Genomic DNA, 15,983 nt, shown 5'->3' on the forward strand with positions numbered 1-15,983 from the left:
ATGTACACACATGAAAATATGGTAGAAATGCTGCTGATCTATGGAGAATGTACGTTGGCGGGAAATACGTTATGAGATTGCTTGTTTGTTGATAGTACTGTTAGCGAACATCATGATTGTTAAGTTAAAATGTCTGTTTCCTATCCTACTCTACATACCTGTACTGTACCCTGTTGTAGGTGAACGAAATGCTGTTCAGGGAGAACGACTGTACAGAAGACGATTCCCTGACAAGCCATCGCCTTCGCGCCGGATGTTTGGTCGTCTCACATCTCGTCTACGTGAAACGGGAAGCTTAAATCCAAGACCTCGACATCGTCCTAGAACGCGCACAGATGAACGTGCTGAAGTTGCTACCATAGCTGTGAATCCTCAAATCAGCACACGTCAAATTGAACGTGAAGTTGGTGTGTCGAAATCAAGTGCACAGCGTATTCTTAAACGTCATAAATTTCATCCTTACCATGTTAATTTACACCAGGATCTTCATGGAAATGACTTCCGCAATAGGGGAACATTTTATCGGTGGGCTCAGCAAAAACTATCCAATTTTTTTTGCAGATGTTTTCTTTACCGACGAGGCATCATTCTCCAACAAAGGAATTGTCAATATGAGGAATACGCATTATTGGTCCGCACACAATCCAAAATGGCTCCGTCAGGTAGAGCATCAACGTCCGTGGAACGTTAATGTTTGGTGTGGGATTGTTGGAGATACCATTATCGGACCTTTCTTTATAAATGGAATCCAAAATGGTAGACAATACTCCAGATTTATACGACACAATCTTCCTGTTCTCTTGGACACCGTACCTCTGAACCGGAGAATGGTCATGTGCTATCAGCACGACGGATGCCCTGCACATAACGCCTTACGAGCACGATGACTTCTGAACCGTAAGTTCCCTGGTAGGTGGATTGGACGAGTTGGCCCAGTTAGGTGGCCTCCCCGATCTCCGGACCTTACACCGCTGGATTATTTTCTATGGGGAGCAGTGAAGGATGCTGTTTACCAACATGAACCAACAACACCAGAGGACATGAAGCAACGCATTATTGATGCTTGTCCAGCCATCAACGAGGAAACAGTAGCACGAAGTAGGGTATCCTTCATCCGCAGGGTGACTCTATGTATGCAGCAAGCCAATGTGCATCAATTTGAGCATCAGATGTGAACGCTATGTTTAGTATGTAGTGCTGGTATCACAGTGGAAGTTTCTACAAAGGGCCGTTTTACCCAGTGATGTTAAGAAATTTTTGTTTGCAACAATTTGTCATTTAACGCATTAGATAAACATAACATTGATAAGTATGTGATAATAAAACTAATTGGTTAAGCATGTTTACATTCACCTTCTATGTTCTACCTGAACTTCCCAAATCAAAACATTTTTACTTAAACAACGGTAAAACTTTTAGTCCACTTGCTCGTTTCACTAAAACCATCAACATGAATTTTACTATCACGAGTGAATGATTAACTGTCCCTTGCGCTATATCTACAGTAAAGTAAAGTTTTAACGTTGAACGGCATTACCTTTTTAGTAACGGATTAACGACAAGCGAAGTTAACTTTGTGGCTAACGTTGCGGTACACAGATATGTTACAGAACCGCATCACTCCTAGCCTATGGGATAAATAGCTGCTGGAATGTACGACGTTAATGCAGGATGGCAGCAGACTGTATTATTCGTTTCGGACCTCTTGATAAGTATGGAAGTGTGATTACACATGTCAATCACATCGCGATTACGGGCAGCATGGAGTTCACGCCTGAGCCTCAGGATGTGCGCTAGCAGCGCATGTCGGGTGTTTCAAGCGTCAACTTCGCGTCTTAATATCTCGGGATGTAATGGGAATATTGCGATGCAATCAACGCCATTGTGTATTTGCTTTGTCATGCTATGGATTGCTGAAGAAAAAATATAGGAGGTCCGTTTAAAGAAACATAAGTTTGTGTTAAAAACACATCTGCTTTCGTTTTAGAATGTTTCTAAATATGTACGTTCATGGGCCCCAGCCCTACAGTGATAGCGGTGAAAGTCGTTTTCCAATAGCTGTTATTGTTCCAGAGATATTTTGGGTGGACAAGATAGCTGGGACACCCTGTATATATCCTCCACTGCTGGTGGTGGCACCTGCCGTCTGTGAGTGGTTTTTGCACGTTGACGTTGAACGCAGTAGATGGTCACACTAATGTGATAATGTGACTGTATGCTACCCACACTCCCGTCTTCCAGGATAACAACAACCATTTTCATAGAGCTGCATGTATGCGATTGTGACTCATCGAACACAGGCACAGTATCGCACCTCGATTGCCCCTCGAAACCAATCGATCAAAATCCGATATAAAATAATTGGGTCTATTTGGAACCTCATGTGAATCTTAGTAATCGAGATCCACTCACCTTGTTAGCTCTTGTGGATCTCATCTTTGGTGACTCAAGTTAGCCAGAGCTGGTATGGTTGAAGAAATTTGTGTCCTTTCTTTTAACGGAATTGTGGGCATTATCGAAGCGCTGTTAATAGGTATTAGCTTCGTATCCTGGGAAGTGTGAAGAGGGGGAGGGGGGGTGGAGATGAAATTTTTGCCTCTTGAGTCGACGGTGAGGGGTACAGACACCACTACGTTCCTCATTCTGCCTAGAAAACAGACTTGAATCTTAAATAACAGAGATACAAGAAGAATCTACCTTATCTGAGACTGCCGTTATTCAGTCGTGACAACACGTTTTGTTGCCACCATCAGAGGCTACTAATTTTCTATACATTGTCATATCTCCTTATTCAGTAATTCTTTATCAGTTCATTATTTATTAATACATCAATCTTTATTGATCTTTTTTGTTTACTTGACGGATTAGTCACTGATTCCGTCTCTTCACTTAACGTCTGCCCATCTCTCCTTAGGTCTTTGAACATCTGTTCCAACGGTTGATTTATAAGTTGAACCTCGTTTGGAAAGTTTACTATACGCTGTGCGTAAATCTTTGAGGTAAATCTTGTGAGGTCTCAGTGGACGCCAGGTGACTGGGTGTCACTTGAGTCATACATCTATACGCCAGATTTCCACACTCCTAAACATCCCTGCTTCCGGTGTGATAGTGAAGTGGAAACGTGAAGGGACACGTACAGCAGAAAAGCGTAAAGACCAACCTCGTCTGTTGACTGACAGAGACCGCCGACTGTGGACGAGGGCCGTAATATGTGAAACTTCTTTATTAAAATGTGTGTGCCTGTACTTAAACTGCTGAATGACTGAGAAGATGAAACTTCTACGTTATTTGATTCTGAAACAACTGAGTAAAACTGAACCTACTGAGAATACTTTCTCTTTACTTTTTCTTATCATGTCAACACTGACCCACAATATTCTAGGGCAACGCAATACGACTGCTCAGAAAAAATTACAACCTGATTTCAAATAATTAATTAAAAAGAATGGCCCTGACTAAATTAAAATCTTAACAATAACCTATACATTTCATTAAGCACTTACCTCACAAAAATCTTCATTATGCGAAGTACTGCAATACAGCGAGCTTCAGTACTGCAAGCTAAATAAAAGATTCTAACTACTAAAGCCACTAACTGCTAATAGGGGTGTGGTTAGGAAAAAAATAACATATTTTTTACCTTAATTATGTGACATCCAGTTCAAACACGAATATAAATCGTCATTGACATCCAGTACAGAGATGTATAATCTTGAATAATTTTCAATTTTCACGTCGGATACATGCAGTTCCTTAGCCTTCGCTAACACTTCAGACCTCTACCCTCCATCAATGCTAACTTCTCACATCTAACATTCATCAGTGCTGGCTGTTCACCTCCAAATGCCCAACAGTACTTCCATCACTTAACTTCCAGCTACCCAACACTACTGGCGGTTAACTTACAACGAGTCCGACCAACTGCAGAGTCTCTTACAAAGGAATAGCAGTCAGACATCTAATGCAAAGCGCTACACAGCGCTGCCAACACAAAAGCAGCCCACTCACATGTGTAATAGGCAGATATCTATCCAGACCATCACACAGGATCCACAGCAAGTACTATGGCAATTAGGCGGGAGGTGAGAAAACTTGGACTTTATGGTCGGGCGGCTGCTCATAAGCCACACATAAAGCCGGTAAATTTCAAACGACGCCTAGCTTGGTGTAAGGAGCGTAAACATTGGACGATTGAACAGTGGAAAAAACGTTGCGTGGAGTGACGTGTATAGTGCCAACTGCAAAATTCGGAGGCGGTGGTGTTATCGTGTGGTCGTGTTTTTCATGTTGGGGGCTTGCACCCCTTGTTGTTTTACGTGGCACTATCACAGCACTGGCCTACATCCATGTTTTAAGCACCTTCTTGCTTCCCAATCTCGAAGAGCAATTCGGGGATGGCGATTACGTCTTGCAATACGATCGAACACCTGTTCATAACGAATGGCCTATGGCGGAGTGGTTACCCGAAAATAAGACCCCTGTAAAGCACTGGCCTGCACAGTCCTTACCTGAATCCTATACAACACCTTTGGGGTTTTTGAAACGCTGACTTCGTACCACGCCTCATCGACCGACATCGATACCTCTTCTCAGTGCAGTACTCCGTGAAGAATGGGCTGCCATTCTCCAAGAAACCTTCCAGCACCTGATTCAACGTATGCCTGCGAGAGTGGAAGCTGTCATCAAGGCTAAGGGTGGGCCAACACCATATTGAATTCCAGCGTTTCCGATGGAGGGCGCCACGAACTTGTGAGTCATTTTCAGCCAGGTGTCGGATACACTTGATTACATAGTGTACATCATCCATAAAGGGAATTCACACAGACGGCTTGAGTACGAAGTCACGGTGAACCGGGGGCAAATCAGCCTGACGGGAACATGTTCAGCACCGAAGCACATGTGCCAAAATCCAGAAGCACCTTACGCAAATCCGAATAGTCAATCGGGCGCAACAGTGTAGAGCCCAACATTCCACACTAACAGCCCCGTACAGATAGCCGCCCACTTAGACGGGCAACCTCCGACAAGGCCCTGCAATGGTACGCTTACAGTTCGTCATACGTTTCTCTCTCTCTCTCTCTCTCTCTTTGCCCCATCGCCCGTCAACAATCCCCTCCAACCTCCAACTCCCTCTAACCAAACAGCCAACTACAAGAACGCTGAAGCGCTACCCGGTGGCTTACCAGGGAAACGGATTGCGCCAATAAGCAAAGATGTAACAGCTTAGAAAACAAGCTGACAGGCTCAATACAAACGTATAAGGGGCAGTGAGATGAGAAGATACACGTGAAAAAAAAGAAAGTAAAATGTTTGTTATTTCAAAAGTAATCGTCGGAACAGTTAACACATGTATTCCACCGTGAGACAAGACAGCCAGTGCCTCCGTGGAAAATTATTTTCTGTTGCCTACGGAACCGTGATTATTCGCAGCCGTGCAACTGTTCGTCGGAATCAAATTGGCGGTCACGCATGTCTTTCTTCAGAGCCTCAAAAATATAGAAATTGCTTCGGGAGGGATCGGAATTGTGTAGAGAATTTGTAAGGATTCCTCATCGAATGTTCTGCAGCGTACCCGAATCAATCTTGGCAACATGTGAGCCTGCCCGCCAACCTACTCATAAATCACTTATTAATGCCGGCCGTTGTGGCCGAGCGGTTCTATGCGCATCAGTCCGGAACTGCGCTGCTGCAACGGTCGCTGGTTCGAATCCTGCCTCGGACATGGGTGTGTGTGCTGTCCTTAGGTTAGTTAGGTTTAAGTAGTTCTAAGTTCTAGGCGAGTGATGACCTCAGATGTTAAGTCCCATAGTGCTCAGAGCCATTTGAACCATCACTTATTATTGTTTGGGTAAGACGTCAGTAACACCCTTGGGGATGCGGTGGAGATGTGAAGACTGTTACATGTAAAAATAATCGAAAGCGATATGTGGACAGGTTTCAGCAGGTTTCATTCATCTATCTATCTGCTATACATCTTTCTACGTTCTGAGAGACTGTAAATTGTGGTGTTTGCTTGGTGAAAAATAAATTTTTCGCTACATAATTGTCCTATCTGACACATGGGAGATGTATTATCACATGAGCGATTAGTCAGCAGTAAATACACTGAAGGAAAAACGTCACTACACCAAGAAGGGGATGTGTGACATAAACGAATGTTGACATGCTTGTTTCTACAAGTGAAAGTCGCTGATTATTCAGATTTCACGCCTATCGCGTAAGAGTGGCGCTACCTGCGCCACCATGGGGATCCAAATAGACCTAAGGTTTGCTTTAAATACACGCTATAGCGGTAGTGAGGGTTACTTACCTTTGATATTACACGAGACGAATTAATGTTAGTGAAAAATGCTTTAAGGCGACAAAGATACCATTATCAACATCTCACTGCGTTTGAACGAGGTCATGTAATATGTCTACGACAGGATGTAAGTTCCTTCTTCGATACTGCAGAAAGACCTGACAGGAATGTAGCCACAATACATGGCAGTGGTGTTCATGGGAAAGTACCGTCGCCGGACCCCGCACAGCCACGTGTCGTTACCGAAAGGGAGGACCACCGAGTCTGGCGTATGGGTCCCTCGCCATCCTACTGCACCTGCAGCAGCTGTTTGAGCAGCGGTTGGCATCACAGTGTCACAATGTACTGTTACAAATCAGTTACTTCAAGGAAAGCTCCGAGCCGAACGTCCTTTAGCGTGCTTTCCAGTGATCCCTAAGTACTGCCATTAGCGACTTCAATGACGTTAAGCGAGAGCTCATTGAAGGGCAGGGTGCATTTTCTAGTGAAAGCTGTTTCTGCCTCACTGCCAGTGATGGCTGTCTGTTAGTTATAAGGTGGCCAGTTGAACCCTGCAACCAACCTGTCAGCGTGCTACACAATGCGCGATTTCAATGGAAATGTTTCCGATTATGGTGCCACTAAATCGGAGTTACTAAATACAGTTTTCCGTAATTCCTGCACGAAAGAAGACGAAGTAAATATTCCAGAATTCGAAACCAGAACAGCTGTTAGCATGAGTGACATAAAAGTAGGTATCTTAGGTGTTGCGAAACAACTTAAATCACTTAAGAAAGCAAGTCTTCCGGTCCAGATGACCAATCAGGTTCCTCTCAGAGTATGCAGCGCCTTTCTTAGCAATCATATACAACCACTCATTTGACGAACGGTCCGTTCCTAAAGACTGTAAAATAGCGCAGGTCACACCAATATTCAAGAAAGGAAATAGGAGTAATCCATTGAATTATAGACCCATGTCACTGACGTCAATTTGCAGTACTATTTTGGAGCATATTCTGTACTCGAACATTATGAATCACCTTGAACAAAATGACTTGTTGATAAATAACCAACACGGATTCAAAAAATATCGTTTTTGTGCAACACGGCTAGCTCTTTATTCCCATGAAGTAAGGAGTGCTGTCGAAAAGGGATCTCAGATCGATTCCATATTCCTAGATATCCAGAAGGCTTTTGATACCGATCCTCACAAGCGACTATTAACCAAATTGCGTGCATATGGAGTATTATCTCGGTTGTGTAACTGGATTCGTGATTTCCTCTCAGAGAGGTCACAGTTCGTAGTGATAGACGGTAAATCATCGAGTAGAACGGAAGTGATATTTGGCGTTCCGCAAGGTAGTGTCATAGGCCCTCTGCTGTTCCTGATTTACGTAAATGATCTAGGTGATAATCTGAGCAGCCCCCTTAGAATGTTTGCAGATGACGCTGTAATTTACCGTCTAGTAAAATCATCAGACGATCAATTCCAATGATCTAGAGAGAATTTCTGTATGCTGCTAAAAGAGGTAATTAGCACTAAACAAAGAAAAGTGCGAGGTCATCCACATGGGAACTAAAATCCGATAAATATTGGGGTATACGATAAATCGCAAAAATATAAGTGCTGTCAATTCGACTAAATACCTAGGAATTACAATTACGAGCAACTTAAATTGGAAAGACCACATAGATATTATTGTGGGGAAGGCGAACCAAAGACTGCGCTTTGTTAGCAGAACACCTGGAAGATGCGACAAACCCGCTAAAGAGCAAGCCTACATTACACTTGACCGTCGTCTGCTGGAATGTTTCTGCGCGGAATGGGATCCTTACGTGATAGGATTGACGGAGGACATCTAAAAAGTGCACAGAAGGGCAGCTCGTTTCGTGTTATCGCGCAATAGGGGTGAGAGTGTCACTGATATGATACGCAAGTTGGGGTGGCTGTCACTAAAACAAAGGCGGTTTTCTTCGCGGCGAGATCTATTTACGAACTTTCAATCACCAACTTTCTCTTATTTTGTTTACACCCACCGACGTAGGGAAAAATGATCATCATAATAAAATAACAGAAATCAGAGCTCGAACGGAAAGAATTTGGTGTTCCTTTTTCCCACGCGCCATTCGAGAGTGTAATGGTAGAGAAGTACTATGAAAATGGTTCGATGAACCCTCTGCTAGGCACTTAAGTGTGCATTGCATAATAACCATGTAGATGTAGATGTAGATGTGGACTTACACCTGGAGTTATAGTTTGGTGGTCATGGGCGCGATTTTGTGTGACAGTAGCAGCATTGTCATCGTTATCCGAGGCAACCCACCAGCAAATCTGTTAGTCAGTCTGGTGATTCAATCTGTTGTGCTTGCATTCATGAACAGCATTCAAGGAGGTGTTTTCAGCAGGATAACACTCGGCTTCCTACCGATGTTGTAACCCAGCATGATTTACAGAGAATCGACATGTTGCCTTGGCCTGCTGAATCACCAGAACTGTCCCCAGTCGAGCACATATGAGACATCATAGGACGACAGCTCCGGCATCATCCACAAACAGCGATATCCGTCCCTGAATTGACCGACCAACTGCATCGTGTATGGAACTCTATCCCAGAAACTGACTTCTGGCACCCGTATAACACAAAGGGTGGACGTTTGTCTGCGTCTCATCCAATATTCTGGCTGTTACACGGTTTCTTAATGTACCAGCATTTCACATGGATTATCTCGCGCTTATACGAGGTGCATTCAAGTTCTAAGGCCTCCGATTTTTTTTCCAATTAACTACTCACCCGAAATCGATGAAACTGGCGTTACTTCTCGACGTAATCGCCCTGCAGACGTACACATTTTTCACAACGCTGACGCCATGTTTCCATGGCAGCGGCGAAGGCTTCTTTAGGAGTCTGTTTTGACCACTGGAAAATCGCTGAGGTAATAGCAGCACGGCTGGTGAATTTGCGGCCACGGAGAGTGTCTTTCATTGTTGGAAAAAGCCAAAAGTCACTAGGAGCCAGGTCAGGTGAGTAGGGAGCATGAGGAATCACTTCAAAGTTGTTATCACGAAGAAATTGTTGCGTAACGTTAGCTCGATGTGTGGGTGTGTTGTCTTGGTGAAACAGCACACGCGCAGCCCTTCCCAGACGTTTTTGTTGCAGTCCAGGAAGGAATTTGTTCTTCAAAACATTTTTGTAGGATGCACCTGTTACCGTAGTGCCCTTTGGACTGCAATGGGTAAGGATTACGCCCTCGCTGTCCCAGAACATGGACACCATCATTTTTTCAGCACTGGCGGTTACCCGAAATTTTTTTGGTGGCGGTGAATCTGTGTGCTTCCATTGAGCTGACTGGCGCTTTGTTTCTGCATTGAAAAATGGCATCCACGTCTCATCCATTGTCACAACCGACGAAAAGAAAGTCCCATTCGTGCTGTCGTTGTGCGTCAACATTGCTTGGCAACATGCCACACGGGCAGCCGTGTGGTCGTCCGTCAGCATTTGTGGCACCCACCTGGATGACACTTTTCGCATTTTCAGGTCGTCATGCAGGATTGTGTGCACAGAACCCACAGAAATGCCATTTCTGGAGGAAATCCGTTCAACAGTCATTCGGCGATCCCCCAAAACAATTCTCTCCACTTCCTCGATCATGTCGTCAGACCGGCTTGTGCGAGCCCGAGGTTGTTTCGGTTTGTTGTCACACGATATTCTGCCTTCATTAAACTGTCGCGCCCACGAACGCACTTTCGACACATCCGTAACTCCATCACCACATGTCTCCTTCAACTGTCGATGAATTTCAATTGGTTTCACACCACGCAAATTCAGAAAACGAATGATTGCACGCTGTTCAAGTAAGGAAAACGTCGCCATTTTAAGTATTTAAAACAGTTCTCATTCTCGCCGCTGGCGGTAAAATTCCATCTGCCGTACGGTGCTGGCATCTCTGGGACGTATTGACAATGAACGCGGCCTCATTTTAAAACAATGCGGATGTTTCTATCTCTTTCCAGTCCGGAGAAAAAAAATCGGAGGCCTTAGAACTTGAATGCACCTCGTATTTAACCTGCGATCTTGCGTTGTTAATCTGCTACCTAGATAAAAGTATTCTCGAAATTTCATTACTCTAAATTGATTATTTTTTGTTGCTGTGATTTTTCTCAGTCAGTGTGCATAAAATCATATTGTAACTCATTCTCGTGAAGTGGAATGTCCTTACTTTCTACGAGGGTGAGTCACATGAAAACCTTAAATTTGTAATAACAAATCGAAATTTCGCGACGTTATCCTGTAAGTTGGTAAGTGTGCTACAAACAGCGTGCAGAATGGCCTGTAGGTGGCAGCATAGTGCAGATGCACACATCTGTATAAAGATGGCCGCCCCACTTGCGACTTGCACCAGGGAAGAAAAACGTTCTGTATTCGATTTTTGCGTAATGAAGATGTGAAACCTATTGAAATTCATCGACGAATGAAGGTTCAGTACGGTCATGCATGTCTATTGTGGTGTCACCGCCAGACACCACACTTGCTGGGTGGTAGCCTTTAAATCGGTCGCGGTCCGTTAGTATATGTCGGACCCGCGTGTAGCCACTATCAGTGATTGCAGACCGAGCGCCGCCACACGGCAGGTCTAGTCTAGATAGACTCCCTACCACTGGCCCCAGTTGGACAGCCGACTTTGCTAGCGATGGTTCACAGTCTACATACGCTCTCATTTGCAGAGACGACGGTTTAGCATAGCCTTCAGATACGTCATTTGCTACGACCTAGCAAGGCGCCATATTCAGTAATTAGTATCAATTCTGAAGAGACAATATTGTGAATCATGTACCGTCAAGAGCGACGTTCATCATTAATGGATTATCAACTAATTAGGTCCTCTTTCTGAATTCTAATTCCTTGTAATGTTCCAGACCTCACGTCAGTGTAGTCCTTCCTTCCTCACGCCAGCCTGCGTGAGCTAAAACGCGTGTATTTCGGCCTCCAGTTGTAACACGGTGTTGGCTCTTCTGCCAGCACAACAGCAAGTCTACGAAGGGAGTAGGAAGTTCGCAAATGCTGTGACTTCAGTGGAAGACGTTCCTTGTCCAAGTCAGGCACAACGAGTTATGACTCCACAGAACATTGCAGCAGTAGAAGCCATAGGGAAGGAAAACCGCCGAGTGACACTGAATGACACTGCAGCATGTTTACAGATTAGTCATCGGTCAGCACACCACATTGTGCATGATGTACTCCAGTTTCACAAAGTGTCTGCAAGATGGGTGCCACGGCAGCTGGCTCCTGAAATGAGAGAACGACATGTTAATGCTTGTGAAGAAGTTCTTCGGCGCTTTGAACGAGAAGGTGATGGCTTCCTTGCAAGAATCGTTACTGGGGACGAAACCTGGGTTCACTTCCACCAACCGGAAACGAAGAGAGCGAGCAAGGAGGGGCGCCGTTCCTCATAACCAAAATTAAAGAATTTTCGAACAGAACCGTCAGCAGAGAAGGTTATGCTGACTCTCTTTTGGGACGAAAAAAGCGTCATTTTGGAGTATTACATGCCTGGAGGGACCACTGTCACCAGTGCATCATACACAGATCTCCTTAAAAATCATCTGCGGCCTGCAATAAAATCAAAGCGACATGGATTGCTGTCAGCAGGTGGCCTTTTGCAACATGACAATGCAAGGCCCCACACTGCCAGTACAACAGTTTCTAACAACCCTACCACAACAAAGGTAGAAATTTAATAATGATTATGGTGTTGCTCACGCTGCTAAATACTGCATTTTCGGGCAACAACAAAGTTATTAAGTGGCAGGTGTCATTAGAGCACAGTTAATAAAGTCATTTCATGTAATAATGAATAAACTAGGCACTCATCTTTTCGTGTTTCCCACGCTGGCCTCGTTGTAAAATCATGGCTTAATCGTCGAAAATCTAGGTGGTGATGATTCCAAGCTCGGATGCAAAGAGGCCTAGGTTTTATTCTGCTGTATTCAAAAGTTTTATAGATGTGTTTCACAAACCATTCTTGAAGATTACACTTTTGCAGGACAATGGTGATGTAAAAAAGTAATCAGCACTCCGAATTTAAGATAGACTTCTTTTTTATTATTTTTGTTGCAATATCACGTAACACACAAAACATCACTTCACAATACGAAACATACTTGAAAACATCTTCCTCACTGTTAAAGTTCACATTTTTTAAGCTGACTACAATATGCGTCTTTCCAACTTGACGTCCACGACTTGACTTTTTCATGGTCCGATTCTCTAACTAATAACCGCTTACGGGCCCAAAAATCAAGAGTTACAAGTACGTCAAAGATCATAGTGACAAAAGAAATAATAAACACAAGAATAATATCATTGCAACATAAACATATCGACGTATCAAAATACCTCTACATTAATGAAATCAAATCTGAATGTTGTCTCAGAAATATGTTAACTACTTTACAGAAACACAGTAAAATATTGCTGGTATCGAGAGGTTCAGGTGAGGTACCGTAATGATTACGTAATTCAAGCACTATTACAAGTTGCAACAATGACAGACTGCATTTTGTGTGTCTTTCTCATCCACCATACTCACCACACCTTACCCAAGTGATTTCCATATGTTTGGACCACTCAAAGACGCAATGGGAGGAAAGAAGTTCCGTTCTGATGGAAAGGTACGCCACGCAGTGCATGAGTGGTTGACTACCAAACAGAATTTTTTTCTAAAGGACTTTATGCACTTTGTAAGCGCTGGAGGAATTGGGCGTGGGGAAGATTATGTTGAAAAGTGATACAGCTTTGTACCACTTCTACAAAATAAATAATATTTTTTAAAAAATTTAAAGTTTTTATTTGACTCACCCTCGTACAAGGATGTCTGACAGAAGTTCTAGAAAAACAGGTAACAGTGTTGGGGGAGTAAGGCAGGTTATGCGAGGAGAAGTACACACCTCTGTTATTGTTCTTTTAAATTTGCGCATTCACTGTCGCAAGTAGAATTCGGCCGGCACAGAGAGCACAGCTGTTTATTCCCTTTGTTTGCCGACTGCCACGCCCGAGGGTTTTCTGCAGCCTGTTGCGAGGTGCTTACTAACGTCAAATTAAGGGGGCCGAGCCGGCGTCTTGCCCGCCTTTCCTTTTCCGCGCGCAGTCCCGCCGCTGCAGGCGCGAGACCGGCAGGGCTCGTATAATTAGAGGCGAGCTGGACGCGGCGCGCGGTCCCCTGGCGGGAGATATTCTTTACTTATTAACAACCTGAGGAGGCTTTAAGGACTCGTCGAAAGGAATATTTTAGTATGCGCGGCCGGCGCCCTTTCTGCGGGCTGAGGTAATTAGGCCTGCGGACTCTTTGCACGCCCAGGGCCGGGCGCGGGCCGCCATGAATATTCACGGCCGCCGAGCGGCACACCGGGTTTACTGCCGGCGTGTCGTCAGCATAAACTCGGCGCGAGCACAAGCCAGCGACAGTGGCGCCGGCACTAGCTGCGCGGCCCGCTGCGAAAACCTTTGCCGCTGTTTTCTGTTCCCCCTTTGAGAGAAGGTCGGCCGTGCTACTGTCTCGCGGAAGACTCGCATAAATGAAAAATTGCTAATAAGGGACTCAGAAGTACCTGCGGGAATAAAGTTGTAATTAAAGCAGTGCGAACTTCTGCTAAGCATCCCGTTCCTGTCGAGGAGTATTAATGTCTCTTGGCTGCTTGTGGATTCCACGAGGACAAGTCAATAAGTAAGGGCAACTTTTTTTTTACTCCATAGGTTCCTATCCTCAGTGAAAGGAGAACAAGAATTACAAGATCTGTTAAGGGGAATGAGTACAGAATGTGGATTGACGGTAAATCGTACAAAGACGAAAGTAACAATATGTAGCAGAAATGTAAACAAAGAGAAACTTAACATCAGAACTGGGGATCACGAACTAGACGAAATTGAGGATTTCCGATACCTAAGCAGCAAAGTAACCCATGACGGACTGAGCAAAGAGGACTTAAAAGTACACTAGTGCTGGCTAAAATGGCATTCCTGGCAAAAATAGGTCTACTAATTGTTGTTGGTGTGGTCTTCAGTCCTTAGACTGGTTTGATGCAGCTTTCCATGCTACTCTATCCTGTGCAAGCTTCTTCATCTCCCAGTACCTACTGCAACCTACACCCTTTTCAATCTGCTTAGTGTATTCATCTCTTGGTCTCCCTCTACGATTTTTACCCTCCACGCTGCCCTCCAATACTAAATTTGTGATCCCTTGAGGCCTCACAACGTGTCCTGCCAACCGGCTCCTTCTTCTTGTCAAGTTGTGCCACAAACTCCTCTTCTCCCAATTCTATTCAATACCTCCTCATTAGTTATGTGATCTACCCATCTAATCTTTAGCATTCTTCTGTAGCACCACATTTCGAAAGCTTCTATTCTCTTCTTGTCTAAACTATTTATCGTCCATGTTTCACTTCCATACATGGCTACACTCCATACAAATACTTTCAGAAACGACTTCCTGACACTTAAATCTATACTCGATGTTAACAAATGTTAGAAACGCTTTCCTTGCTATTGCCAGTCTACATTTTATATCTTCCCTACTTCGAACATCATCAGTTATTTTGCTCCCCAAATAGCAAAACTCCTTTACTACTTTAACTGTCTCATTTCCTAATCTAATTCCCTCAGCATCACCAGAATTAATTCGATTACATTCCATTATCCTCGCTTTGCTTTTGTTGATGTTCATCTTATATCCTCCTTCCTTTCAAGACACTGTCCATTCCGTTCAACTGCTCTTCCAAGTCCTTTGCTGTCTCTGACAGAATTGCAATGTCATCGGCGAACCTCAAAGTTTTAATTTCTTCTCCATGGATTTTAATACCTACTCCAAATTTTTCATTTGTTTCCTTTACTGCTTGCTCAATATACAGATTGAATAACATCGGGGAGAGGCTACAACCCTGCCTCGCTCCCTTCCCAACCACTGCTTCCCTTTCATACCCCTCGACTCTTATGACTACTAGTACCAAACATAAATCTTAGTCTACATATATATTTATACTCCGCAAGCCACCCAACGGTGTGTGGCGGAGGGCACCTTTCAAGCCACTGTCATTACCTCCCTTTTCTGTTCCAGTCGGGTATGGTTCGCGGGAAGAACGACTGCCGGAAAGCCTCCGTGCGCGGTCGAATCTATCTAATTTTACATTCGCGATCTCCTCGGGAGGTATAAGTAGGGGGAAGCAATATATTCGATACCTCATCCAGAAACGCACCCTCTCGAACCCTGGACAGCAAACTACACCGCGATGCAGAGCGCCTCTCTTGCAGGGTCTGCCACTTGAGTTTGCTAAACATCTCCGTAACGCTATCACGCTTACCAAATAAACCTGTGACGAAACGCGCCGCTCTTCTTTGGATCTCCTCTATCTCCTTTGTCAACCTGACCTGGTACGGATCCAACAATGATGAGCAATACTCAAGTATAGGTCGAACGAGTGTTTTGTAAGCCACCTCCTTTGTTGATGGATTACATTTTTTAAGAACTCTCGCAATGATTCTCCTTACCAACAATTAATTTTATATGAGCATTCCACTTCAAATCGTTCTGTACGCATACTCCCAGATATTTTACACAAGTTACTGCTACCCGTGTTTGTTCCGCTATCATATAATCATACAATAAAGGATACTTCTTTCTATGTAATCGAAATACGTTACAGTTGTCTATG

This window comes from Schistocerca cancellata, chromosome 7 (assembly GCF_023864275.1).
Source record: "Schistocerca cancellata isolate TAMUIC-IGC-003103 chromosome 7, iqSchCanc2.1, whole genome shotgun sequence".
In the NCBI taxonomy this organism is placed as follows: Eukaryota; Metazoa; Arthropoda; class Insecta; order Orthoptera; family Acrididae; genus Schistocerca; species Schistocerca cancellata.